The following is a 27939-nucleotide window of genomic DNA, read 5'->3' on the forward strand; positions in this document are numbered from 1 at the left end:
CTAAATTTGGCTGGTGTAGTTTCTATTTTCAACCTCCACAATATTAGCCACGTGATACGGCAAAACTTCCTTTCCTTTCAAACAGCCTTGTGGAATCTGAGAAAAAGGAAGCAGTTAAATATCAAATGAGAGAAACTACTCTTAAGTGGGCATAATTTTTAAACTGCATGCTTTTAGACTATTAGAAGACTGTTTTTCTTGGATTGGAGCTAGAGCACTGAACGCTGTTACCCTAAAATGGGAACGCCTAGATTTTGAAAGTTGAATAACAGCTTAGCTACGGAGATTTTTCAGCATTGGCACTGGTGGTGTAACCTTCGGATCTTTGGTGCTCTTACACACGTAAGCCCAAATGCCTGTGCCCTTGCTACAAAACCTCAGATGGAGTTCTGCGTGTGATTTCAGGCTCCCCAGTACAAGACAGACACTAATGTCCTGGAGCAAATCCTGCAGATCCTCTCACATTTTCTCACCTGTGTCTTCTCTCTCCATTTGTGCTCCAAACCCTTTTTTCTTTCACATGGCCTCCCCATCACTCCACAGCCCAAGCTGTTTCTCCACTATTGCTTCCAAGTTCATTTTCCCTGGCATTCTTTGTGTCCCTAAACAACTGGCCAAGAGGTTGAAGCTTTTTCCTATTCCATCCTCCATGGAAAAGGGTGCAGAGAAAAAACCTGTCCCTTGCCCAACTTGTTGGTATTCGCCCTGTGACATTATTCTTTTGCTCCAAAAATACCTCCAGATTGTGAGTGGTTTTAGCAAACATCCTAGAAGTCCTTCCCTTTCAAGGAACTTCACTGTGTCTGCACTCCAACTTCTGTTTTCTCCTACACTCGTCTTGCCAAATAACTTACTAAGATGGTACCTTCATCTGTCTCCTCCTTTTAGAAGCTGCTGCTGACCACATTCCCAGCGGCCACCTTTAAATGATAATTAATATTATTTAAAGCCTTCCAAAACACTTCTGAGCAAACAACACAGTTCTCCCTCCCAAAAATACAGTAACAACACCTTGAGGTGGGTTTTCCCCAGACAGAAGATGAAAACATGTATCTCTCTGTTTCCCTGCAGAACAAGCCAAACACAGCACTTTTCTGTGCACAGTGCTCCGAGGGAACGGCTCAAACCATCCTCTCCATATAAATCACATCTCAAATGTTCTTTGTAGCCAGTCACTTAAGTATATTTCCAGAAAAGCAGCTCAGAACATGAAAGAAAACACACCAGAAAAATAAGCATCTAAGAGCTGTGCTTTGCTTCCCATCCAAGGTTAACTTTTTGGATTCTCTGAAAATACAGACAGAGGACAAGAAACACAGAATACTGAGAGAGTGTAATAATCTTGTGCAAACCTCTCACACCCACACACTCTCCGTTTTCTGGGTCTGGCTGACTCATACAAGTCAACTTCAGGGAAAACATTACTTTAAAAAAGCACACCCCCCAGCAACTAATCTCCCCTGGATCTAGGGAAGGTGCTTCTTTGATCCACCTTGCTAGGACAGCCAAAACAGCACTGGCAGGTACAAAAGCAGAATCAGGGAAAGAAAGCCTCGCTCAGTAGCTGATCCCTCTTCCTCAGGTGTATTTGGTTTAGCATGACAGTCAGGGCTCAGTGGCTGCAGTAGGATTAGAGGGTGACTTAAGAGTAAAGGTTCACGGGAGTTTGTAGACCATCTGCTGTGTACCTTTTTATGCCAGCTGTCTTATTCTTCTTTTACCCACTCTGGCAAGATCTGTGAGCAAGTTCCCTTATGCCAAGTGCAAATATTGAACTTGCTGGATAACGCCGTTAAAATTTGTTTTCATCTCTTAAGGAGCAAGGCATCACTTTGAACCTGATGAGCCACTTTCTGTTAGCTCCTATCCAATAATTGTACACTAAAAACACAGGACAATATTTCTGCACAATGCAGTTATGTGCACAGAAGATCGTGGTGCTGGGATCATCAAACCAACCCTAAAAACAACAGATCTGGAGCCAGGAACAGGGTAGCGGCACCTGCAACATTGCTTCCAAAAGCTGGACAAGACACCCTGGAGGTTGCACTGCAGGTGCTCTGCTTCTGGAACTCAAGCTAGTGTCTCCCCTCAGCATCACACTGGTCCCCGTGAACATATCCAGCTACACAGACCTAAGGCAGGGATTTTTAACACCATGCACACACCAGACATGCCCTCAGATGTATCTAAACCCCTTGGCAAGCTCTCTTCCTCTGTGTTGAAAATTCTGGTAAATCCATGTGTGTGACCTCTGATCTTAAGGAAAATATCAGGATATGTCCAGTAATAGCTAAGAGTAATCAATTACACAGACTACTATGTAATTATATTTTGACAGATTCAGGGGAAAATCTCAGTCAAAGCAGTCTTTAACATTCATTAAAGTCTCTTCAAAGGCTTTTCTCTAGCAACCACAATAAACTTTGCAGAGTAGAAAAGACAGACTTTCTTTTTCTTTTGCAGGAAAACACAGCTTTCAATTAAGAGACTATCACTATTATACGGATTTGGACATGAAAACAACAAATTGCTTTTCATGTTCATTTCTTAGTAACATCTTCCATCCACCTCTGTGTTTCCCCACCAATAATGGAGGTAATTGAATTGCCTCTGTGAGTTGGGTAAACTGAAACTGTGGATCCAGACATCTCTTCCCTACACAGCCCAAAGTGCTGGCCCAGGGCACCAAATCAGAAAGGCTAGGGCAGGATAAGTGTATATCTTGCTGTATTTTGGGGTGAAATAACAGTTCCAGTGAATCCAGCCTCCAAGAGTTTGGTGGCACTGAGATGTCAGCTCTGATTTCCTGCTTGAAGTTTGATGATTCCTCATCAACCCCACTGTCAGTATGTGTTTACTAGCCAGCACATCTCATCAGTAAATTCACAAGAACAAACCCATTACTGTGTCACCATTCCTGCCTTACCAATTTTTGGCACCTGCCTTTGGTGCCTAAATTAGCAAACCAGCCTCCCTAGCTCCCTTGGCAGTCAATGGAAAGGCGAATGTCACTGCCAAGGACAACTCAGAATAAGGAACTAGTACTTGGGCATGTTCTTCTCTGTTAATTGTATAGGAAGGTGAAGGTCTTGTTCAGATGTTCGCACTTAGGTTCTGCACCTCTCTTCCCTCTGCTTTTAATTTCTTATCTGGAGAAGAAGTCTCTGCAACACCAATAATCTGACAACCTGACCACTCTAGACCACCCGGGCTGAAAAATAATTTTGAAGAGGCATTTAAAGCCAAAACTGTTGTCAGTATTGATGCTTCTGTTCACATCTTTAGCAGCTCTCTTGCAGACCAGCAAAGCATGAGGTCTGAAAAATCCTCAAACCTTTCTCTCTGTGGTAAGATAGGAGAATCACCGAGGGAGCCTTGACCATGCTCCATGCAACCAACATGGTGCAGCTGAACTTAGCTTGGACTCGTGCATTGCTCATAACTTGTCTGTATATCCTGTTCATACCCAAAATGGACCACTTTAATTAAACATTCAGACAGAATGAGGACAAGACAAATTAGAAAAAACAGAGTTTAAAGTAAAATCATGTATGACTTAGCTAGTGGACAACAGTATTTAATTAACCAGTTGCTAAATCTTAAGAACACCATCTTGCCTGTTAATATAATAATTGCTATATTTTAGCCAAATAACTCTATCAAGTATGTTTATCACTGAGAGAGTCTGGACTATAAAATCAATATGGGAGACTATGAGCGAAAGTATTGCTTGAAAATGCATAGAAGGGGCATTGAAATTTTTTTTTTTTTCCTGTTGGGAGAAATTTTCCTTCATAAAAGCTATGAAGGAGAAAGAAAAATATCACTTCCCATTTTAGAAATTCCTGGGAACCAAACTTGCTATTTTGTCTATGATTCTGTCAGAAAAAAAATTGCTAGAAGGACTGTATAAGTACACTGCACTAAAGCAAATGGAGAGCAGCTATTTTATCTGCAAGACAGAAAATAGTTATCTGCTTAGGAGATGGTTTTCTACAGAGGTTAAGCATTATTTTCCTGACATTTTCCTAAAAGCACAATTGGAGAAAACAATGATTTGCATATACAGTAAGATGAATAAATCTTGTGGATTTAATTCAGGCTGGAAGTATGTTAGAGATTCAAAGCAAATTAAAAAAAAAAAAAACCTAACCGGAATGATTTTACGACCCACAAGTAATAGAAATCAAAGGAACTCAGTTAAAAAGAGGAAACACATTTAAAACCCTCTGTGCTGGTCTCCCAGCAAACATGATGAAGGAAACAAAATTTCAGATGTAACTTAATTTGCCACAACCAACCATATCGATACATCAGTGACCATGACAGAGCATTTTCCTTTTAATCGTATGGTCATTACAAACAGCTTTGGTCTTCATTAAATCTCTAGAAGACAATACACTTGGCAAGTTTGCATTAAATAGCACTCTGCAAATCAGTATTCTTATTCTTCCTTATGTCATTACTCCGTATTTTTCATGTACTGTGACTGCTCACAGTTTTATAACAATGACTAAGCCCAGGGTAAGAGTTTCTACATATTTAAATCTCACAATAGCACTGACACAAAAAAAGCAGAGGCAGGTGGGATGAAAAACACAGTACTTGCAATCAGTGTAATGCACACAAGTATTTACAAATAGTCTAAGCACAAGACCATCTCTACATTGACCATATCCTTGGTGCAAAGCCATGAACTCAGTGAATGCCGCCCTGTAATGATTCCTTGCAAACTGAACAACATCTATTCCCAGTGAGTGGGATGTCTGGACATTTCACCCCAGTCACTTCTGGATGCTGTGCCAAAGCTGTAGGTAGGCATCGCAGCTCTGAGAAGCTTTGAGCTATGCCAGGAAGCAGGTAGGAATTGCCTTCAGGACCAGGAAATGGGAGAAACTCCCAGGGGAAGGACTCCTGACTTTCCTTTTACAGTTAGAGTGAAACCCATCCACCTCTTTCACACTTCTGTCTTCAATGCAGATGAAATGCACCCAAGAAGTGCCCATTCCTCCCCATTGACTATAAGGAAACCTGGAGCACCTGGTGGATACATGGAACATGAACAGCATTGCCAAAGGGACCCCTGTCAAAATGCCCACCGAGATATGACCTTCACAGGCACCAACCGCTCCTGTTCATTATTCAAAGGGATGGCCCACTGTCTGCCACATTAAGGAGCTATGTTAGTTTTTACAGGGTTTTTTTGGAGGAGAATCTACTAGAAACATCTTTTTCAGGAACAGTGGGAGGATAAGGATATGTTTAAAATAGTAACAAATGAGGAAATGAGTCTCATATGTCATGATAACTGTGAACTCATTCATTCAAGGATTCTAAAAAAATGTCACTTCCCTTCCTAGCAATGAAAATAGTCACTTTGAAATCCCAAATCCAGATATAACAAAGACAAAGAAGTATGGAGTTTGCTCACATACTCAACCTAATTGATCAGAACTTCTTTAGCCCTTTCACACTATAGGAATTAAACTAAAAACTTCAAAATCGAACAGAGAAGATAATTTCTATTAGCTTTTATGTATCTTCTTACAGAATACTAACACAAGATAATATAAGTACTGGTTTTTTTTATTTTTTTTAAACAGTAAAATACAGAAAAACCTAAGAAAGCATAGAAAAATCTAGAAATACTATGTACAGCTGCATTACATCATCTCCGAATATTGTCTGAGACTGGAGCCATAAATAATATGTTTCAAAACCTTCTGTGGCAAATGACTTCAATAAGTTGGCCGCAAAGTGAAGAAAATATTACAGCTCAAAGACAATATAGTAGAGATGGAAATTGTCACTGTATAAACAGATATTAAGCTGAAAGCCAGATTAAATCATTTATCCTATGGAATTTACTTTTTTTTTTTTTTTTTTTAATAAGGAATACCTAATACACAAAACCAAAAGTTTTCTTTTGGTCTCCAGCAGTATTTATGGGTGCTCACATCCTCCAAGGAAGAAGAAGAAGATCACCAAGTGCAGTCAGGCCTTGTGGTCCCTGTGCGGACCCTTCACAGGGTTCAGCTATGTACCCATCACCATTTCGATTGTACTTAACCTGACTGCAAATCCTCTGCTGTTGTTTTACACATCAGCCACTCCTTCTAAGTACACTTGAAAGTCAGGGAGAAAACAGGCGTTTCGGGGAGTATCTTGATATACCAACAGTCAGGTGGCAAATACTGGGATACAACCAGGCAGCACTCTATGACTAATGTCATGTTAACGTGAGCGAATGACCTAAAAATGTTTATTAATGATATCTACATTCTTCGCAGAACTCACTGATCTCAAGTAGCCCTAAGTAGGTATCAGAGGTGAAGGATGAAACCTCCTACTGCAGGGGGTTTCAGGCTAGAGGCATCTCTACTCATAAGTTACAGCTGGAGCAGTGAACATCCCCACCAAGAAACAAAAACTGCTGTTACAGCTAACAACCTGGCTCAACACTTTTTGGAAAAGTTGTTCTCCACACTGAAGAGAAGTTGATTGGAAATGAGTGGGAACCACCCAACACATACAAACCAAGTAAGCAACTTCTTCTCTGAATGTAAAAAAAAAATGACTTTATTCAGCATTTCGAGCGACAAAGTAATAAAAATGCACCTACACATATGAAATCACGATATAGACACTCCAAAAAACCCCGAGCCAATCGGATAGTAACAAGAAGGTGAGACAACACTAAGAATGTAAAGAAAACCACATGGTACTGTCAGGAGAAACTAGTGAAATATTTCATAAAAGGGCCCACAGACCATGGGTGGGCTCCAGCTGGCACCCCGGGAATGGACCTCAGGGCTCTGCTGTGCCCGGGCCAGAAGGGTCACACGCTGTGGGAAGTCTGAGCAGGGCGATGCTGGGAAAGTCTCATGCCCCAGCCCTTGAGACCAGGAGGTCTGTGCAACATCATCTGTAACCACTATAAGGCCTCTTGGCACAGTTGTGTAAATAAGAACCAGATCCTTTGATTTCAAAATTGGTGTTTTTCAAACATAACTGAGACCCTCTGTGGGAATGGCTAAGTCTACGATAGCTGTGCTGTGGTAAACACAAGCCATTTTGAGTTATGGACTGCATAAAGCCATAGAAATATATTTATATTTTTAAATAGATGCTACTTTTCCAAGTAGCATAATGGTTCAGGAGAGTTCATTTTAATGTTCCATGTGGAAAATAAATTCACTCTGAGAGTGAGATTTAAGTATGGAGAGAACTCAGCAAGAGAGTGAAAAATAAGTAAGACTGATGTGATTTAACTGTGGGGTGATAGCTACAACCCTGTAATTAATCTACCTAATAAAATAGGAGATAAAATCCCATATACTTTTACCACCCAGAGATACAGCTTTATTGGTGTATCAAAGCCTTTTTCTATACCACATACCTCAACTTTCATGACTTGAGCTTTGCCATACAGCCCAAAATGTGCCATTGCTAACATAGTGATGGCAAATAGAGATCACCTGATGCAGAGGATCAAGGAAAAGAGGATGCTTTGCTCAGGAACAAGACCCTTTCAAGTATTTCAGGGAGGGTGCACAATATAACCTTCATATTTATCCTTTAAAGCAGATCAGAAATTAGTATCTCTGAAAGACTGCGCTTAATATTTTACTGCTTACAAAACTGGCTGAAGCAATTTTCAGTCAATTGAGGTTATTTTGTGCAAAATCACAGCAGATTTTTCTCACATTTAAAGGATTAATTGCATTCTTCCGCTTTCTGCACTGATGACTGCTCGATGCCCCATTGGAGGGTTATCACGAGGCATTCGCTTGCTGTTGTCCATTCTGACCATGTCCCATCCACCTTCTGCCTCCCCAAGTCCAGGTGGGCAGGAAGGTGAGTCAGTAACACCATTAACTAGCAGCTTGCTCACTCACGGTAAGCACCATCACAAAATCGTAGGAGTGTTTTATTGCTCTCAGATGTTGTACAAATACACTGGTACTGAATTAAGGACCACTGCCTCAATTTGGCTTTTGTTGCCCAGGGTGGACAGAATTTGGCCTACAATATTCTAGGGAAAAGAAACTATCAGAAAACCGTCTCCCTTACACAAGCAATGCTAATTAAACAAGTTAGTACATATGTATTCAGATGAGCAGGGAAATTATTTCCTCTTATTTCTTACGCTCGTGTATGACAAAATAAAAATAATAAGGCAGCACGGTCTGAAACATTTGAAAAGCGGATTTAAATTTAGAACAGAGTAGACCAAGAGTTACCAAACAGAGGTTCATCTTGGGAAACGCTGTCACTGACTGTATTTGGACTGAGACATAAAGCTAAAAAATCCTGTGATGGACAATCCTTAATATTGTACCTGCAGGGGAAGTGTCTTCCTGACCCTAAATAGGAAGTGGCTGACTTTCATCCTGGAACATGAAGGTTTTTTCATCCTGGAACATGAAGTTTTATAACCTCTTCCATGTTATGTTCTATTTAAGGTAGCAGCAGACATTCTTACTCAACTCCTAAAAATTTGCCTGAGTAATGAGTTCTGAAAGTCTGTGTCCTTTTTGGAGAGACACATTTAATCAGCTTGAGGTGTACTGCTATTTTAACCTCGCTGGGAACTCCCTTGAGCTCATGCTTTTGCAGAATCTAAGGAAAATTTTGCATATACCTACTATATCATCCCTTGTTTGTTTCTTCACAGCATCTAATAGTCTGACCTTTCTGTCTCTGCTTCACACAGCAGCCTATTTTTGTTGCTTCCTCTAAATCTTTTTCTGCTGTATTCTTGTTTCAGAGAGGATCAGAGTTCAGCACGATGACTCCAGCTATATCACTTTCTGACAAGGTTTTCTAAAACGCTGCTGGACATCATCTCCTGTTCCAATAACATAAGACTCCTTGCCAGACTGTCTGCAGGCAACAAAAATGTGCCTGGAAAAGTGAAAAAGTGGTCTAAGAGGTGTGTGTTAAGACCATATTATGGCTTCTCTGTCTAACAGCCCACAAGTCTAGTCTTGCAGGTATTTGGGGTATGTGAAAATCTATCCCAAGGGAGGCACTGATTGATTCTGCAACAACGTCGTATCGTAACATTGTCCGCATTAGCCTTCAGCATTCCCCATGTAGCCCCACATCTTTTTGACACACACCTTGCATCAAATGCCCCTGCAGCCTGAAATGTCAAAACATCTGACACATGAATAAACATAAATTCTTCAACTACTGCACACTAAAATACTTCAGGAGGAATATGGAAATTCTTCCTCCACCGAAAGAAAATGTTTTTAGTGAGATGAGCAGCCCTGAGCACAAAACCTAAAATCTCAAACAAACTGTGATTTGTAGGAGGTTGTGAGGCTAGAGGAGTCTGATTGCTCCTCATAAAAATCCTTGAAGAAATAGGATGCCATCACTAAAAATACAAACATGCACCAAATGATTGGAACAGAACTTCAGATAGGCAAAATAATCTTATCCTGTGTGCTGAGACAGATCTGTCTAGACTGCTTTCCTTATCTTGCAGCCAAACCGTTCTCCCTGTAGCAGTCAGTTGTACCTTTCAGTGGGCTCTCTGTCCTGACGCACTAAAATATCCAGGGGAGGAGCTCTGTAAAAGCACATGTTCTGTTAGGCAAAAGGTGTTGGAACTGTGTCACCAGATAAACACAATTTCTTTCAAGCACCTTGGGTTGGAGTGATTAATGAATATGCCATTGTGCCAGCAGCAGAAAGAAATTAAAGAAAATAATCTTAAATTGAAGAGTGCAACAAGTGAAAGTCCCAGAGGAGCTGAATCCCCACAGATATACAGAAGGGAACAAAAGAAGATTTATACATTGCATCATCCTATATCTTCAGTCAGTAAGTGCCAGTGGAAAGAAAGATTGTAAAAGACTTTTATGTCTGACACTAGCCAACTTGGGCAGACTTGGTCTTCATCATTCTCATTTAAAGTCAGAGAGAATTAAAAAAAACCATGGGATAGGAAAAAAAATGAGATGGGCTGCACCACACTGAAAATAAAACATAAGAATATTGTCTAAACCAAAGGTAGAAAAAATGATACCAAATGGAAGGATCTGTGTCTGATCTAAGACTGAAGACTCAATATCCTGGAGGAAAAGAGGAGAAACTGTTAACCAAGTATTCAATGACAGGCCACACTGTGACTAGAATCTGAAATGGGGAAAAAACACATAAATCGCATGCCTTCTACCAGGAAACCCAAAATTAACATTTCCCCAGACATCTCAAATTTTGCATGAAACAAATTGCTCACTCCAGAATAATGTTTCTGTAGTAAGTACCACGCTTTAATACTCCTAGCAAGATGAAAACCCAAAACACTACATGATTAAGAAGTCTGAAGAAAACTATATTTTTGTCATTTTAAGTGTGACATTGATGGTCCACATCAGTCACTGGTATGAAGAACACAGACTTACACTTAAAAATTAATCCTTAATCTCAAAAGATGATGAAAATCAGAGGGAGGGGGAGAGAATTACTGAAGAGACATTATAATAATGATGAAGTTCCTATATTGGAGTTCCTATGTCCATATTTTAATAAATGCTCAGAATATTGAAGTACTTACCACAAAAAGAAAACACTCATGAAGAAAATGTGTAAAAGATAATCTCTGTTTCTCGTGGTTTTGATGACTGTTTCTCAGCCAAAAATTTCAAATCACAGCTTTGCTCACAGAGAGTTCCGCTACAGCACGGCTTTTATCTTTCCAAAAGAGAATCTGATCTGCAAACATGGACAGGTATTTCTTGCACAATCGGGAGTGAGACAGTGATGGAACTTCCCACTGTGACACAGAGCTTAAGGGCTGTCTACTGAGGCAAGGTGGTCATGATGACTATGTAGACTGTGTCCCTGGACTCTTCTCGCATGCCGGGGCCTTTGGAGCGGTGCTTATCTACCCTGGAACAAATGGGGAGTGATTCCTAGAAGACCAGAGACCATGCAGAAGAAATATCATTTTCTTGTTCTATGCACCAGCAACATTTCAAGCTGTGTGATCCTAATTTCCAAAGATAGGTCCTCCCAATAAATGCAAGGCTGTCATCATTTGGAAGGTCAGTGTACAAGACGCTGCTTAAGTTATGATCGCTGAACATACACATTGATTGGAATGAAAGAACACTTGAGTTAAAAATATCAAATAGAAGTCCAGACTATTCATTTTAATACCTTTTTGTTTCTTATTTTTAATACTGTATTAGGGAGCACTTGTCAGTTGTGTATTTGTTTGCAGGAACACTCAAAAATAAACAGAAGCTGCTTTGCTCACTTCTACAGCCAGCGGAGCCTCCTGGCTTGCACAGAAGTACCTGCAGTTGTATTCAGAATCAGCCACGCACAGGGTTTAACCACCTAGCATCTCTGCTTGAAGTGTGTGGAAAGATTACAAGTTACTTGAGAGAAAAATAAAGCAGAGTTAAATAGTTCTCAGTGTTAAAACAGAATCAGCTAGAAACAAAGATATGCTTCAAGGAAAATAAAAGGATTTCATCTAATTGAGTAATCTTTCCTGACAAGAATCTAAAACCATAGCAAGTACTTATGTTTTCTGCTCATGCCTCACATATACTAATGTTCATCCCCAACTATATCAACATACAACTGGACAAACCTTGGCTGGTGCCTTTGATTTCAAAGGGATAGTTTTTCCTTACAGACTAATAAAACATAATTTAATTTTTTATAGCCTATTCTTTGTTACATTTTTTTGCACAGATAAAATATAAAAGCAGATGTAAATGAAAACAGGCACAGTGGGTCAGACCAAGGAGCCGTTCTTTGTAAAAGTCTGGCATCTCATCTCCAGCAATGGCCAACAGCAACACAATGGGCAACTGCGCTGGGATGCTTCTCTCCAATGTTTTCCCAGCCCTTAGTAATTTGGAGCTCAGAGACTCCCTAAGGCAGAGGGGTGTCTGTTTTTAGTAGCCCTTCATGGCATAAGCTATTCCCCTTCTTCATCCTGCCATGTTCCAAACTTTTCTGCAACAAATGCAGTTGCGTAAGCCAAATGGCCAGCTAAATATTTCAGTTTGCCCAAGAGTTGTGTGTACATTAGCCAGTACCATTCTTACCAAATGAGCAGAGACCACACAAAAGCAAAATGTGTATTCTCCAGGGGCTAAAACAAATTCACTTACAAGACATGATGATTAAAAAGGAGGAAACTACAATTCCAACAACAATAAGGCCAGCGTCGACTGCTTGTAGCACCGCGCTGCCTTCACTACTTCCTGCCACAGGAACCAATTGCCAGTTGCTTGACACTGTTAACATTTCTGAGACACCTCATCAACCACGACTTGAGCTTTTTCCTGCTCAGAACTTCAGAAAACAAGACTGTTCTTTGTGCTCATCCTGGTTTGAAGATTTTTCAATGGCTCCATTATTCTGAAGCTAGTGAAGTATACTTGATTTCCACTGTCACAGAGTTTTTATAGGTGCAAACAGTATTTGTCTAAACACACAGATGATACTTTCACACTGTCTGGATATTTCATTTGGAAGAAAAAGATTCAAAATAAATATGAGAGGAACCAGCTTTCTCCAAGCCACCACGAAGCAGTTAAATTCTTCCAGAAAACCACAGAGAATGTTTGCAACATGCTAAATATTCAGTCTTATTGGGGGGCGGGGGGGGGGGGACGACAAACCACAACAAAACAAAACAAAACAACAACAACACAACAAACCACACAAAAAAACCCCAAATAAACAACAACAACAACAAAAACAGGAAAATCAGAATGAAGAGGCTAATTAGTATTCCATGAGCACATTGAACTCAGGCTGTTATCTTGCCAGACAAGGACTTGCATTGCGAGGCATTTTTACTGAACGACTTCAAATACATCCTTATGTGAAGAGGCTGATGAAAACTTTCTTCAACTTCTTTGTTTGCAAGCACAACATGAGCCTGATATTTCAAAGGGCTGGAAAAAAAAAGAGTCACAGCAAAAACCCCAAACCCAGCATTTCAGGATGAGATAATGGAAATCTTGTGTGTCTCAAAACTCCTCAAGTTAGAGGCAGTGCTGACCAAATGGGAAAGGTAACTTCCTTGCTACTCTACTAGGTCAAAAAGTCCTAAGCACGGTCAGGTTGTCCTAAATTCTGCCAGGTACAGCTCTTCCACCAAAATCTTACAGAAAATTCACACTTGACTCTCAGTGCTCCATCAGATGAAAACTACCATTTATGTTCAGAGCAAATCTCCTGGAAAAATCTAAACTTGGATATGAAATTCCTGAATATTCAAGAAGGAAAAAGCTCCTAAATAAACATGGACCGGTAACCTTACCACTTAAACTCTGTGCGTGAATTTTCTGAGTCTTTCTGTTTCCATACAATTGATCTTTTAATGTCTAACTTTTCACCGTGGTTTGAAAAGGACGGCTACCAAGTTATTTCAAACCAACTCCAAGCAGAAGCATGAATTCAAAGTATGCTTCTGGTAAACATTTTGATTACAGCTGGGGCCAACTGATTATTCAGCTTTATCTATTGCAAGCCAACTCATCACTAAAGACAGTTCAGAAATAGCTCAGAAAGCCAAAACAAACCTTAGTAGTTTTTAAAAGTGATGAGGCCAATAAATACTACTTTGTTGGTGTCTACAACCAATGCTTTAAGTATCATTTCAAAATCATAGCTTTAATTCTTGATGGGTAAATCACAGTTCTACTAGTGGCTGATTTCAGCAAGTGAAGATTTACAAGATACAAAATGATCAGTTTCAAAAATGCCAAGGTGAACATCATTGTCTGGAATTTTTCACGATTTGTATGTGAAGTTTTTGACTTGAATTTACAAAGTAGTATTATAATGAGTACTTTGTGCCATATATATATGTTTCTATTTTAATAAAGGGAGATAAATGAACTTGGGGTCTAAACTGTGTAGTTCCTCTTCCTGTGCATGTAAACCCTGACTCTATTTTGCTTTTCTGGTTGGCAAATAAACATATCAGAATTTAAATGCCACACAATTAGACAGTTCCGTCAGCTGGGCTCCAGCTAATGTTTTCAAAGTCTAAATCTTGGAACCAAGTTTGAAAATGTTTGACTAATTAATTTTTTTATCATAGAGTTCAGTTTGGTTTAGCACCTGAACATCTTAAGCAATCTGCCATGCCTGTTCTTGTTAAGCAACACTCAGTTCTGTAAGTCATCCCATTCAAATTGATGGAATTTCTTCCAGAAAATGGGACAAATCAGTAAGTAGGGAAATGGTAGATTCCAGCTATCCTCTGAATCTTAACAAACTGCAATTTCCCCCAAATTCTTGACAGTGTGTTAGAGTTACTTCTGTAATGCAGGAGCTGAATGGTTGAATTTTATTGACTCTGACTAGATTAGCATTTTTATCTATTTAATCCTCCCATTCATTTTGGTACCATCATTCTAAAATTTCAGCTGATTTAATCCTGTCAGAGAATGATTTACCTCACCATCCATGTCCTGAAAAGCAGGTAAGGAAGCCAAAGATTTGTGGATTTGTGGCTTTTTAAGGTGTCCATCAGCATTTTGATAAACATATGGCAAAATGTATCACAGAAAATTTATTCCTTAACAAGTGTCAAAAAAGTTATAGACACAATAACATTTTATTATATGACATTGCTCAATGTGTTTTGAATTCTATTCATTTGCCAAATTATGTAAAAACACAGCTGATCATATCAATTAAATCTCAGACTCCCTTTTCCCCAGAAACATGTATTTTACCATTGAAATGAATCATGCCTAGCATTAAACAGTTCTCATCAAATTTTGATTTTGGTGCATCATTCTGATATTAAAGTGGGATTTTCACTGTTTGAATACTTTCATACAAATCAGAAACCAGCAAATAATTTATACTGATTGGCAGCCTCTTGGAAAGCGATCTAGACAAACATGAGTGTGACGCAGCTCAGGTGAAGATGCAATATAGCTGAAATGACATAAAGGAAGCGGCAACTCAACTTTGTGGTAAATACGTTTCCTGCATTTTTTTACCAATACATTGAGAATAAACCTCACCTTATAAAGCTGCTAACATAGAATCATAGAATAATTTGGGTTGGAAGGGACCTTCAAAGGCGACCTAGTCCAACTCCCCTGCAATGAGTAGGGACATCTAACATTCCATAGCTTGTTTATTTTAAGGGAGCTGTATTCATGCATCAGTTACCTGTTTCAGAAAGTAAACCCTAGCTGTGCTTCTTTAATTGTTGTGTATTACACACACACTACGTGTCTAGGAGAAGGTCGCAGAGCTGCTGACCTCATGGCTCTCAGTCCAAACTCCAGACTCCTGACTTTATGGTCTGTGAGACCACGGTGAATGTTCCCAGTAGTGTTTTCAGCTGAAGTTTGGATGTTCTTTGGTACAGAAGATACCGTAAAGTTTGACTGCAAGTCTGGTGATCTGCATTTGGCAATCACTGCCTTTACAGGCTCAGGGAGCTCCGTGTGACGACGGCAGAGCTGCCACTACCAAGAGTGGTCACTGTTCTCCCTTCTGGCGTAAGTACTACAGGTGACCTACAAATTCGACTGAGGCATAAAGACGGGTCACTCACTGTGGAATGGGATGCCGTGCCTAGGAGCACTTCCTGAGCACTCCAACTTAAGACAGATTATTTTAACTTTAGAACTGCAGGTTTTCCCCATTTCCTGCAAGGATGGAGAGAATTGGAGAACTGGATCAAGTGACGTAGATGTTAAAATTAATGTGAGTCGCCCAATTCTGATCCCAGGAGCTACATTGCTACCTAATTTCCTGAGTAAATACAACATAAAGCAAACATGAAATAATGACTGTTATAACACCAATTCTTCACAGTTCTCTGGAGACGGTATCTTTGACTGACTGAAGAAATGACAGCCACAGAAGAGGGGCATTACTATACAGTCAAGACCGTATCTTGAGAGGGTGCTTTTGAAAACGTTCCCCTGAAGGATTTATCTTCTCTACCGGCTTTAGCTACAATATCAATTCCATAAATGTTCATCATTAGTACTTGGATGTATATCTGATATGACATGAGAAATTCTGTCTCCATGGGTCCTCCTGGGAAGTTCTGCAATGGAGGAAAGCAAGAGCATTTGGTCAATCATCTAGAAGAAGCTGAGGTCTGTATAGACAATTCGGACTGGTAAATAATCCCAGTCTAATTTACTTTTGTTTCAGAATAATCCATTTATTCACGAGTCCCTAAAAAGAGACAAGGAGGTCACTATATTTGTTCCCTCATGCCTTCCACCCACTTTTAATATTATTTGGAATGATTTTCAGGTGACTTTAATTGGTCTTCTAGCAGAAAATGGAATACATATTTGTCTATCTACGAATTTAAAAAGAAAGAAGCAGACAAATGACTGCATCATGCAATGTAAACTTACACACCACTGGGACCAGTGTTTGGACAGAAGAGCCCAAAACACCCTCAGCTTTTCCCTGTCCCAGCTGTATGTCTGCATTCACACACCCAAAACATTGCACAGATTTCTTAATTTCACCTGCAAGGGATGTGAGGGAGCAGCAGCCCTGGGAAGTCAGGAGAAGACATGAGGGATGCTCCCCACCAGGGCCCTCAGGCAGAGGGCACATGCAAAACCGTACAGTCTGACACAAAGGCAGGATCTGTGGCTGCCCACAACGATGCCCATGGCCATGGCTGCCGCTGCTCTTCCTGGCCCCACCACCATTGCTGCATGGTGCCTGACAAAAGCAACTGCAGAAACCCTTTGTTATATTCCACTGAAACTGCCGGCTAATTCCAGAAACCCATATTGAAACTGGAGCAAGGCAAAGAAACGAGCAATCTCCTAACAGCTGCGATTGGCAAAGATCTCCGGTTTTATGCCCCTGGATGGTATAACCCAAAGATGCTGTGCAGTGGCATTTGTTCAGCCCTGACTCATAGACAGACGAATGCCACTGGATGAATCACCAACAGCACTTTCCGCAGTACCTAACGAGGTTGCTCATCCAAATATTGATCAGGCCTGAGCCTCTCTAGTTTTTGAGATCTGACATACCATAGTCCAAGACGCTATTTCACCAGTCAAATGATATGTTTTGGAAAGGGGACCTACAGTGAGCAACCAGGATGGCAAAACATAGGTTGGTGCATCCTCTGTTGATAGGAGCTACCTTCTGCCTGCCATTAAGCTATAAAAATGATACAAACACTGCTAAAATGCAAGAGAAATAGCAACTTATTACCTTAGTAACAGAGAACTTTAAGGCTAATTAACAAAACCACTTTATAAAACATCACATTCTGTGCAGTCCATTGCTGCAGAAGGTCATTAAGCCAAACACTGTAGTAAAATCATTTTGATCCATAAGGGTTGAAAGGACAAACATTAAGCAAAGGATAATCACAAATTAGCATTCAGGACATCAGCTGAACATTGCAGGTGTTCAGGGAAGATAGTTCCTTCCTGCATAGATGCCTGGAAAAGCACGTTTTCTCCCCTTTCCTCTCAGATGCTGGACACTACGTGCCTGTGCACTGGGCAGGGCACACCTGTGGTGCTCACAGACACCGGGGACCTGCTCGGCCTCAGGGCAGGTGGGCTGACAGTCCTTCGACTTTCACGGTGTTAAGAGCTGCCTCAGTGTACAGGGAAGGGGCAGCCCTTCCTACCCTTGCCCCTGCCCAGCAGGGGCCAAGCCTGGGCCAGACCCCAGCCCCAGGCACAGGCCCAGCCCAGGGCCAAGCCCAGGCCCCAGGGCCAAGGCCTAGGCCCAGCCCCTGGCCAAGGTGCAGCCCAAGACCAAGGCCAAGCCCAGGCCCCAGCCCCAGGGCCATAGGCCAAGGTGCAGCCCCAGGCCCAAGCTCACCCCAAGGCCCACGCCAAGTCCAGGCCCCACCCCACACCCCGGCCCCACAGACACTGCCCCGCCCTCCCCACAGGCCCCGCCCCCGGGCCCCGCCCGTAGCTCTGACCCCGCCCCTCCCGCCGACAGACACACCCCCAGAGCGGAATCTTGCCGCGCAGGCGCAGTGCGCGCCGGAGGCAACTGCCCCCTCGCGGCCCCTCCCAGCCTTCTACAAAGATGGCGGCCGCGCGGCGGCGGGCGAGGCGGGCGGGAGCGCTGAGGTGGCGGGGAAAAGGTGGCGGCAGCAGCAGCAGTGGCGGCGGCCGCGGGCGGCAGTGACAGGTGCGGGCAGGGGAGGACAAGGCGGCGGAGCGGCGGCCGAAGCGCAGGTACCTCGAGTGGGCGGGTAACGGGGTGGGGGAAGTGTCCGGCGCGGCGCCGCCCCTGCCCGAGCTGCGCCATCGGGAACTCCCCTCCGCTCCCCGCCCTGGTGCCGCTGCCCGCCGGTGGCGGAGACCGAACCGTTAGCCGGGAGAGCCGGCGGGGCCATGGCGGTGAGTAGGCGGCTGGCAAACCGCTCCCTTCCCCTGCGCAGGGCGGGGAGCGGGGTGCGAGGGGACGGGGGCAGCGCCTCTACCTGCCCCGGTGGGGCGGCCCGGCCCCTGAGGAGGCGGCGGTGCCGGCGCCGCTGCCCCCGCCTGCCCGAGGGGGCCGGGGAGCGGGCGCCAGCGGCCGGGGCGCCGCTGAAGAAACTTTCCGTCTTCCTTCCCGGGCTCCCCGGCCGGTCGGAGATGCCGGGGCGGGGGATCCTCGGGCTGTCGGCGCCCCGGGCAGGGCTGCTGCGCGGCTGCCGGGGGAGGAGGGTGGTTGTCCGGGGAGGAGAAGCAGCTGCAAAGCGCGACCGGAGCAGCTGAGCCGGCTGTGGCAGGCGGGGAGGAGAAGGAAGTGGTGGGTTTCAACACCTCTTTCGTTTGGTTGTAGTTGTTCTTGCGTCTCATGAGCCGTAAAGGTTCCCTCGGAACTCGCAGCTAAAGGGATTGAGCGTATGTTTCTGTGCATAGATTAAAAAAAATCTTCCCCAAAACACTATAATCGTCTTGCCGAGTGCTAGCAGAGGCATTCTTTCAGCTAGAATCATGCCCGATTCCTCCTTTCCTGAGTATTACCCAAGATTGGTTTTAACATAAACAGAAACTTTTTGTTGCTTCCAGGCAACGAGAAAGTGAAACCAGCTAAAAGCAAAAATGAAACTTTTCAGCTGATTTTTATCGTGCGAAGAAAATAAACGGTAGAAACAAGGGAAGATATGTTGGGTAACAGCTAATCGTGCTTTATGAGTGGCATCTCAAGATGTGTTAGTAATTTGTTTAACCTTGTCAAAGGCAATTTATTAGTGTCACAGGGGGTATCAAGCGTTATTCCACAACATCTCACGTCATGCAGTAATTTCTGTGAAATGTTCTTTGGTTTGAAGAGTTAAGTCTGCGTTGGGTCAAATATATATCTGGTTATAAATGTCTTAAATTATAATGAAGACTTCAAATCTCTTAATTTTTTGCTGTTAGGTGCTTAATAGCTTCTGTCTTAGAAGCAATAGGTCCCATTCCTGCTACGCTTTGAGCTTTAAAGACACTATTTTGTTGTTATGGCAATGGGTAACTTTCTGCTTTATGCAGCATAGAAATTTAACCGTAGCCATGATGTGAATCTGCATGCATAGATGTGTGTATAACCTGTGTTGTGAAACGGTATGAATCACAGCAAGTCAGCAGTCCTTGAATTTCAGAAAATACAATTAGTTAAATTTTTCCTGCCTTTTTTTTTTTTTTAAGGAAATGGTCTCAAATAATTATGAAACTTAATCACATGATGAATGGAGAAGTGGCAAGCTTTCAGGTAGGGAGAATGCACATATGCACAGATGTGAAAGTTGGAAATAGCCGAGTATCTGTAGTGCCCAGTGCTGCCAATTGGATAGAGTTCTTGATAGCTGGTGTTCCTGCTCAGCGTGGAGGAGCAGTAAGGGTGCTGATCAAGTTTGGAAACACAACATCTAGTTCTAGACTCAGTCTGTGTATACAGAGTGTACACAACTCATCTTGACATGTATGGATTGAATCTGGGACTTGTTTTGGCAAACTGCACCAGAATTGCCAGACTGGGTTGGTTACACTGGGGCATTGGACACTGATTTTGGCAGATGGAGCCTTAGTTAAGAGAGCTGCAGATCCTTGTCCTCAGAAAGGCCAGGACTTAGTGATTGTTTGCTTGGGTCACTTGGTCAGGATGAGAGCAATCTGCTTTGAGCGGAGTCACAGGCTGACTGCAGTGGATGGTAATACTGAAACAGAATTAGATGAGTGTCTCATTTTGGGGGGGGGCAGGTGGAGATCTTCTGAGGCTTTTTGCTGTATAACAAGCTCTAGGTGTATGAGTTATGCGAGGTGCAGGTCATTACACACGACGCTTAAGTTATCTGATTTCAAAAAGCTAGGTTTGTGAACTTAGAACTCAAAAGCTTTTGATTTTTTTTCTAGGCAATAATGTAATGGAATTGCAGAAATGTGAATTATGATTCAGACTAATAACTCATTTGCTTTGGGCTGTGAGTCCTGTGGATCTTGGGATAATCATTTGTTATTCTTTGCCTTGTGGCCACTTAATTTTACTTGAGTTTGGACCTACATCAACTAACTCAGTGTTACGCTGATGGTCATTTCGGCTCGAGATATCCCAAAGAGATCCTTCATAATTGTTACTGCAACTTTAACTACTTAAACATGCTTCTGCAACGTTCTGTCTTGCATGTTACTGGGAAAGCAAAACCCTTGAAGCCTGACTTGAGGTGGTGTACAATTTTTCATCTTTGTCAATACTTTATCTTAAATGATTTTTAACTTCTAAATGCTTTTAAGCAATTTAATTTACCTTTCTGGCAGGTCACTCATGAAATTGTCTATACTATTGTAAATGTGTTGGTCTCTAGAAATATCAAGTGCTTGGAAGGTGTTAAGTGCTATTTTTCTGATTGTCTATTGATGCCTCTGTCAAAGTGGCGAATCTTATTACCTAGCCTAGTCCCCCTTTTTTGGTGGGTGGGGGAGAACTGACAGACAGTCTTGTTCATTCCCAGACAGACAGATGCCAGAGAAGACAGTTTTTGTGGGGCTGCAGGCCCACTTCCCAGGCAGCGTTGTTGTCTGCGACCATTGATGTTCGTTGTTGGTGCCTCCTGGAACTTGAGGAATTCTTACCTTCCTCCAGCATCTCTGTACCTTTTTTCTTTTTTCTTTTTTTTTCTTTTACCTCCAGCTTCTAATGTTACGGGATTTCTAGTTCAATCTGTGCTAAAATGTCTACAGGTAACCTGTCTTGATTCATTGGTGCATTTCTGTGATGTAAAATATGAATTGGATTCTCTGTTATGTCTGTCAATAAGGCTTCTGTATTTTATCATCCATTTCTTTAAGACTGTTGGCTTGGGGACATTCCCAGGCAATTTGTAGCAAACTTCAACTTGGCAGCAGTTTATAGTGCACGAGTTGAATTGTGAGCCACTGCTTTTCCTGTAGGACCAGATCTAGTAAAAATAGATTTGACTTGGAGTGTCAACTCCTTAGCTTAACTAAAAGATACTGTCTCTATCTCAGGAAAGTGATAATAGTTTGGAATGCATAAATTCCTGCTTTTTCTGTTCAGCAAACACAAACAATGTTTATTTTGCTCATGGGGCCGATGTTTCCTGAGCTACAGAAATGACCTTTTTTTTTGCTCATTCTTTGCCATATACAGTAAACTTTGAGCTTCCTTGATGCTGATGTTCTCTTGATGCCAATACAAAAGCACTATTAGTCTTTTTCGTGAACTTGTCTATCCATAAAGTTTAGTGGTTTTGTTTATGTTCATTAATATTTTGGATTGTCATCCTGGGGTCTGTATTTTGTAGGGCTGAGGAGGTAGAATGATGTTTAGAAGTTGTCTGTAGCACTTAATAGTATTACACGTTTCTTGTAGGTTGTCATCTTTAATTGTTCCAATCAATTTACATTTCATTTCAGCTTGGACAAATATTTTTGAAGTCGTTGTTGTTGTTCTGTCCACCCCTGCTGAGATCTGGTCCTGTTCCAGCTGTGCTTCCTTCACATACTCTTGGGCCAGTAACCACTGAAAACCTTCAGACTTTTTTTTGTGAAGCTGTCATAGATGACTTCAACAAAATGTAGATGGAAATAGAATTTGCTGTGCCCTTTTGTCAATAATTAAAAATAACTTCTAGGTGTTGGTTTTGTGCTGGACTCCCCTGTATAATGTCAAGTCTTTTTATACTCACCTGCTAGGTCACACACAGTTTCTTGAGTGTATTAATAATTTGTTTTGAATAAATGTTGTGGAAACTGTTGGTGTTCATTTTAATGGTACAGCTGTGTAGAAGACTGTGTTACTACTCTTCATGGATGTATTGTTTTAGACTGTTTTTCTGTTCACAGTTGTAGTACCTTGGGAATGGAATGTCCTTGCATCTTCCAAACCTTTTAATAAAACTTTAACACCACGTTCATTGCCGGTTTCTTCACAGCATCTCTCAAATTGCATTAGACTAGACATACTTAGCGCTCTTTGTGCTCACAGCTCCACATAAACTTCTACCATTTGTATCTAGGCAAGCACAAATGTTGGTCTCAGTCTCACCAGACCTGCCTGTGTATCTGCCAGTTTCCCTAGCTGAATTTATACTTTTGTCTCCTTGTAAGTTTTTTGCTTTTTTCAAGATGCGTGGATGCGCTTCTGGTCATACTGTTTCACAGTCAAAACATCACTGAGGTTAACATTGGTACCCTCTCTTTCAGTTTAGTATCTTGGGTGCCAAACGCTCTCCCAACGGCATTTTGCAGAAGTTAGAGATGTGCTGAATATGCCTATAGTGTACTTCCCCCAGCTTTGCTTCCAGAATTGTCCAGAACCATTTAGGACAGGTGTAAAGACATGCTGCAGAACCTCTTCATTTTTGGCAATGTGAAGTGTTGTCCCTTATTACATATTCCATTACTTCAGGCATGAAGAGTTGTCAAAACTGAAAATATCTATGAGTTTTCTATCCCAGTTTAACCAGTAGACTTCATTTTTATAGTCCATTAGTAAGAGAGGTGCCCAGCACTTTATGAGATGTGATAAATGTCTTCAGCTTTCCAGAAGCACTAATACAAGTCCTTCTACTGCCTGGCAAGATGCAAGATTCTATAACATAGTGTCAAAAAAACCTGTTTCACAGCTATGAAAATTTAAAAAATTGAACTAATGCACTTCCATGATTTGGAAAAAAACTGTATGTCAAAGTCTGGGAAACTGTCTGCAGGGAGAGCATCAAGGTCTAAAAGGATTTATACCGTGGTAGGTGTGGATAGATAGTAACTTGATTCACTAACTCGGAGTGAAAAGGAATATGTGGCACACAAATGGTAACTTTACCTTCCACATGTCAGTTCTTTTTGAATTTGCTTTGGGTTTTTTGTATGTTGATTGCATTTAAATCTGTGAAGCTTGATGTATTTTTGATCTTGAATAACTTGAGGTAAAAATGAACTTAAACCTAGATCTTTACCTGCAGTATAAAATAAAAAACTCACGTAGTTCACGAATGTAAATATTTCCTTGTAAATACTACTGAGTTTCCCCAATATACAAATCCAGTGTCCACAGTAAACAATGCCCAAGCTCAACTTAGAGAAGATCCTACAAGCATGGGCTGCTGCCAAGCTGCTGTCTCATTTCCCCTTGCTAACGTAGCATACTCAAAACCATATCTTACTCCTTTGATTACAAAATAAATCCTCCTTTTCTAACTTCCAGTTTTCAAACTGCAGGGTTTTGTTGTTTGGAGTTTGTTGGTTTTTTAACTGGAAGAACTGTATGTATTAGATGACTTGAGAGAAAGAGAGACATAAGCAACAGAATATCAAGTGGATTAGTTTTACTTTGGGGCAGAGCAACACATTTGAGATGGTGGTAGCAAATCAAGTAGTAATGATCTGCAAATGTGTGCATATAGCTGAAAACTAATCTGTAAGTAAAAAACTGGGTGGATAAGAAGGTCCAACACAAAAACTTTGACTTGCAGTGTCTTGGCAATAGGAGAGAACCATGACTGTAACTGATCACTAAAATTTCAGTATATCTATTGATAGGCTATTAAGGGACTTTCTCAGTAAGAGTATATATCATAAGCTGCAAGAGTTACCATACCTCTGCAAATTCTATAGAATTTATTAAAATGTAAACAGGGAATACCATACTTTAAGAAAAGTATTTCTTTACCCATTCAGTTTAGTGTGAAAGTAGATTGAAGATGTTTATACAAAGTATGAAGAAATGAGGACTAAAAGAAGCTGCTGAAGTGAGTAGTGACAGTTGACAATGATGGGTCTTAGACACAGCTGAAATGTAACTTGTTTTAACTTCTTCAGGCTTCCTAGTATCTTGACTGCCTTCGTATAACAATACTAGTATATATGCGCATTCCACTCGGTGGCATTTCAATGATGAGGATAAATTACCATAATTCAAGTAATACATCTTGAAAGTATTTCTGTACGTTTAATTATGTACATCATGGCAATACAGCTCCAAATAGATTAATTTCTGATTTTGTTGCTTTATTTTTGTTAACAAATTGACAACTATTCAGTGTTGTGGCTTCATGTGTAAAATAGGAAGCTGAGAGCAGCTTTGTCCTCTTGACTTGACTGGGCAATCAGACTAGTTGGTCCCATGGTGTTTTGACTGAGTAAAACTTTTTTTGGAGAATGGGCTGGAACTTGGGAGAAGGGAGCGCTGGTATCATCTGAGAAACCTGCTCTTGTTTTGCTGGTCTTCCCCTTAAGTAGTTGCAGAGACGCCTCCAATGGAGAACTCTTGCGTATTTAGTTTTCAAGAATTGCATTCAGTTTGAGATGCTGTTTGACTACCCTGCTTTATTAATATTGTTTTATATGGCATGTGAGTAACTGCTTCAGTACTGTTGTGACTAAGTTTAATATTAGGGAAGTGAAGCACCTGCCAGGGCGACTGCCTCTTGAGCTTTTTTACTCCTGATTTATGCCAGGAATTCAGAGGGCTGTAAGCCCTTCTTTTCCTGCTGCCCTGGGCAAGGCATCCCATCTCACACTGAGGACCTGACAACTGCCCAGGTTTTCTGTAACCCATCTGGATTTAATGCTGCTGATTAAGACTTCCAAGAAGTTTTTTGAGGCCTCAGTTTGCAGAGATATGTAGTGACTGGCCACTGGAAGCTGCTGCCTTGCACAGAAAAGGGAGGGACTTAACCCCATTCAAAGCATCAGCTGTGAATTACTGGAGGAAGTCCAGTGGCAGGCTATGAAAATGATGGGGGGGGTCTGGAGCATCTTTCTTATGAGGAAAGACTTGAGAGAGTTTGGCCTGTTCAGCCTGGAGAAGAGAAACTGAGAGGGGATCTCATCAATGTTTATAAATATCTCAAGGATGGGTGCCAAGAGGATGGACCAGACTCTTTTCAGTGGTGCCCAACCATAGGATGAGGGGCAACAGGCACAGACTGAAGCACATGAGGTTCCATCTGAACATGAGGAGAAGCTTTTTTTACCTTGAGGGTGCCAGAGCACTGGAACAGGCTGCCCAGAGAGGTTGTGGAGTCTCCTTCTCTGGAGACATTCAAAACCCACATGGACACATTCCTGTGCGATCTGCTCTGGTGAACCTGCTTTAGCAGGTGGGTTGGACTAGATGATGTCTAGAGGTCCCTTCCAACCCAAACCATTCTGTGATTCTGTGCTCTGGAGCTTCATGAATGCCGTGCATTGACACTGGAAGAAGCAGTTCCTTTCCACTTAAAACTGACCAGTTTTTTGAAGATTAACTTTAAACCACTTCTGTCCTCCAGTTTAATTCACTGTCTTGTTGACCAATTGCTTGCAGTGATGCAAGTGGGAGAGGCTGGTATGATTTATCAGAACTGACTTACAGCAGTTTAAAGTTTTCGTAGAACGTCTTTCAAATGTGTTTGTTAGGCCTCAAAACATCTTATTTGTGGTGGATTCTTACTCTTGGGGAAGTCGTTTCCACATGCCTGTCTTGACTTGTCGTGTTCTGTGCTATTATCCTTTTCCTTATGGAAGCAGAGACCTACAGGTTTTCCAAAACAAATCAGTAGAGAGAAATTTTAAATTCTGTTAGACTTGTAACCTCATCAGTCCTATGCCATCTTGCATTTGGATAGCATAATTTTCATTTTTCAGAATGAACAGGAAAAAGCTGTTTCAATAAGAGTTCTTTAAAAGCTCCTCGTTCTCCTTGAATCATGCACTCTTTGTAGTTCCAACACTGGCAGCTGTCTCTGCAATAAATTTATCTCACTGACCAGTTGCATCACATTAGTAAAGATAAATCCATGTTTTTAGTTTGCCTTAAAGGAATCATATGAAAAATTAATTTGAAAATTTGTCCCACTGCTCATAGCTACCGAGAAGAGGGAGTCGATAACAAATGAGGAAGTAGCTAGATTCTTGGCATTGAATTTGCTTGTTTTCTCCAAAAAAAAAAAAAAAAAAAAGCACGTTCTTCAGCAGAAATGAAGGCAAGAGTAATGGTTAACTGCAAGGGCCAAGCTGTTTTTGAACCCATGTGATTTTTCAGAAAATAAACTGAAAGAAATCCAGTCCTGGCAGAAGCTTAGAAAAACTTAATTTAGCGGGTAAAAAAAGTAAAACTGGGAGGATTTAAGGAAGCTCTTGAAAATAACAAGAGTGTAAAACAAAACAGCTGCATAGTTTAGATCAATGTAGAATAAATAAAGCAGAATTGCATTGGACATCTTTATAAGTGGTGCAAAAAATACGCTATGCAGTTCATTCTCCTCCTTTCTTTTTGAGGATGCTTCCCAAGAATCTCTAAAAGGAAGCTGTGAGGCCACCATATAGCACCCAAGCAACGTGGGGCAGTGAATCAGATTGATGTACCTGCTAAAGACTAGGCTTAAGTTAGCACTTAGGTGCTGACAATGTACTTTTTTTTTTTTTTTAATGCACACTATCAAATTAGTTCTGAGTAAAATTAACAGATTCGTTCTCATTTGTGATATGGTTGCACTTATCGCTTTCTAAAAGTTACAGAACCAGTTTAGGCTTCCCGTCTTTGAAGGTGTGAGAGGGAGTGGCAAATAGTTGGAAAGTACTGAATTCTTCTTATGCAACAACTTCAAATTAGATGTACTTCATCCAGATAAGGACCTTGGATTATATTTTAGGAATCTAATAATGATAATAATATTTAAAACCAGGATGTGGTGTTTTCATGTAGTCTCCATTGCACTACTCTTGTTAGGTACAGTCAAACGTTTAACAGTTGTGCCTCTGGACAACATGAGAGGTGCTGAGTGTCCATGAACATCTTGTGCCTTTCCAGATGACTGGTTTATCAGTGTCAAGTTCTTCTCTACGTAGTCTTCACCTTCAAAATTTTAGTTTTCTACTCCAGCGACTAGTAAGACCTTAGCTGCTTTGGCTCAGATTCATGCTGGCTCATAAATACAAATCCATTTAACTTGAACAGCTGGAGTGTTTCCAGTTATCTACTATGCATTCTTGTGTAGGTTATAGTACCAACGACATGAATGCATGAACTGCATTTGAAATTGCACCTAAATCATTGCAGTTCACAGCCTGGAGTATGAAGGTAACCTGAAGTAAGTATTGATTTACTCTAATGCACTTAACTCCCACAATGCTAAGGTTTACTGTTGTGTGGCTTGGCCATTCTTGCTTTGAGAAGAACAGGCAGGAACTATTTGGAGTGAGAACTAGCAACTATTTCGGCTATTCAAGTACTACTTGCATTTGCTTATCGATCAGTATTTTCTGTATTGCATTCATTTTGCAGCTTTTAGTGTTTGCCTTCCAGTGGTAACACAGTGTGAACAGAGGCATGTGTCACGTTTCTCAGACTTCTTTGAGAACTGTGTTTAGTGAGTGTCTGTGATGCCACTTGAGAGCTACAGTTGAAATATTTCCATTTCTATGGTAGAGGCTGTAGATTCTTTTTTCCTACAGGGAGTTCCAGTGCTTATTAAAACATTTTGCA

The 27939-nt window shown here is 41.4% G+C and overlaps 1 protein-coding gene across 5 annotated transcripts in view; it reads left to right on the forward strand.

The window, feature by feature from the left end:
* The first annotated feature begins 18082 nt into the window (after positions 1–18082).
* Positions 18083–27939, forward strand: part of FNDC3A (fibronectin type III domain containing 3A) — a 122550-nt gene continuing 112693 nt past the window's right edge. For 2 of the 5 annotated variants that reach the window (XM_065630369.1, XM_065630362.1), the window contains exon 1: positions 18083–18218. The gene's annotated coding sequence lies outside the window, so the exon portion shown is untranslated. Of the gene's footprint in view, positions 18219–18311; positions 18384–27939 lie in introns of those variants that run through there. The other 3 variants (XM_065630392.1, XM_065630374.1, XM_065630383.1) reach the window with 3 other exon arrangements.

Source organism: Caloenas nicobarica, chromosome 1 (assembly GCF_036013445.1).
Source record: "Caloenas nicobarica isolate bCalNic1 chromosome 1, bCalNic1.hap1, whole genome shotgun sequence".
Lineage (NCBI taxonomy): Eukaryota > Metazoa > Chordata > Aves > Columbiformes > Columbidae > Caloenas > Caloenas nicobarica.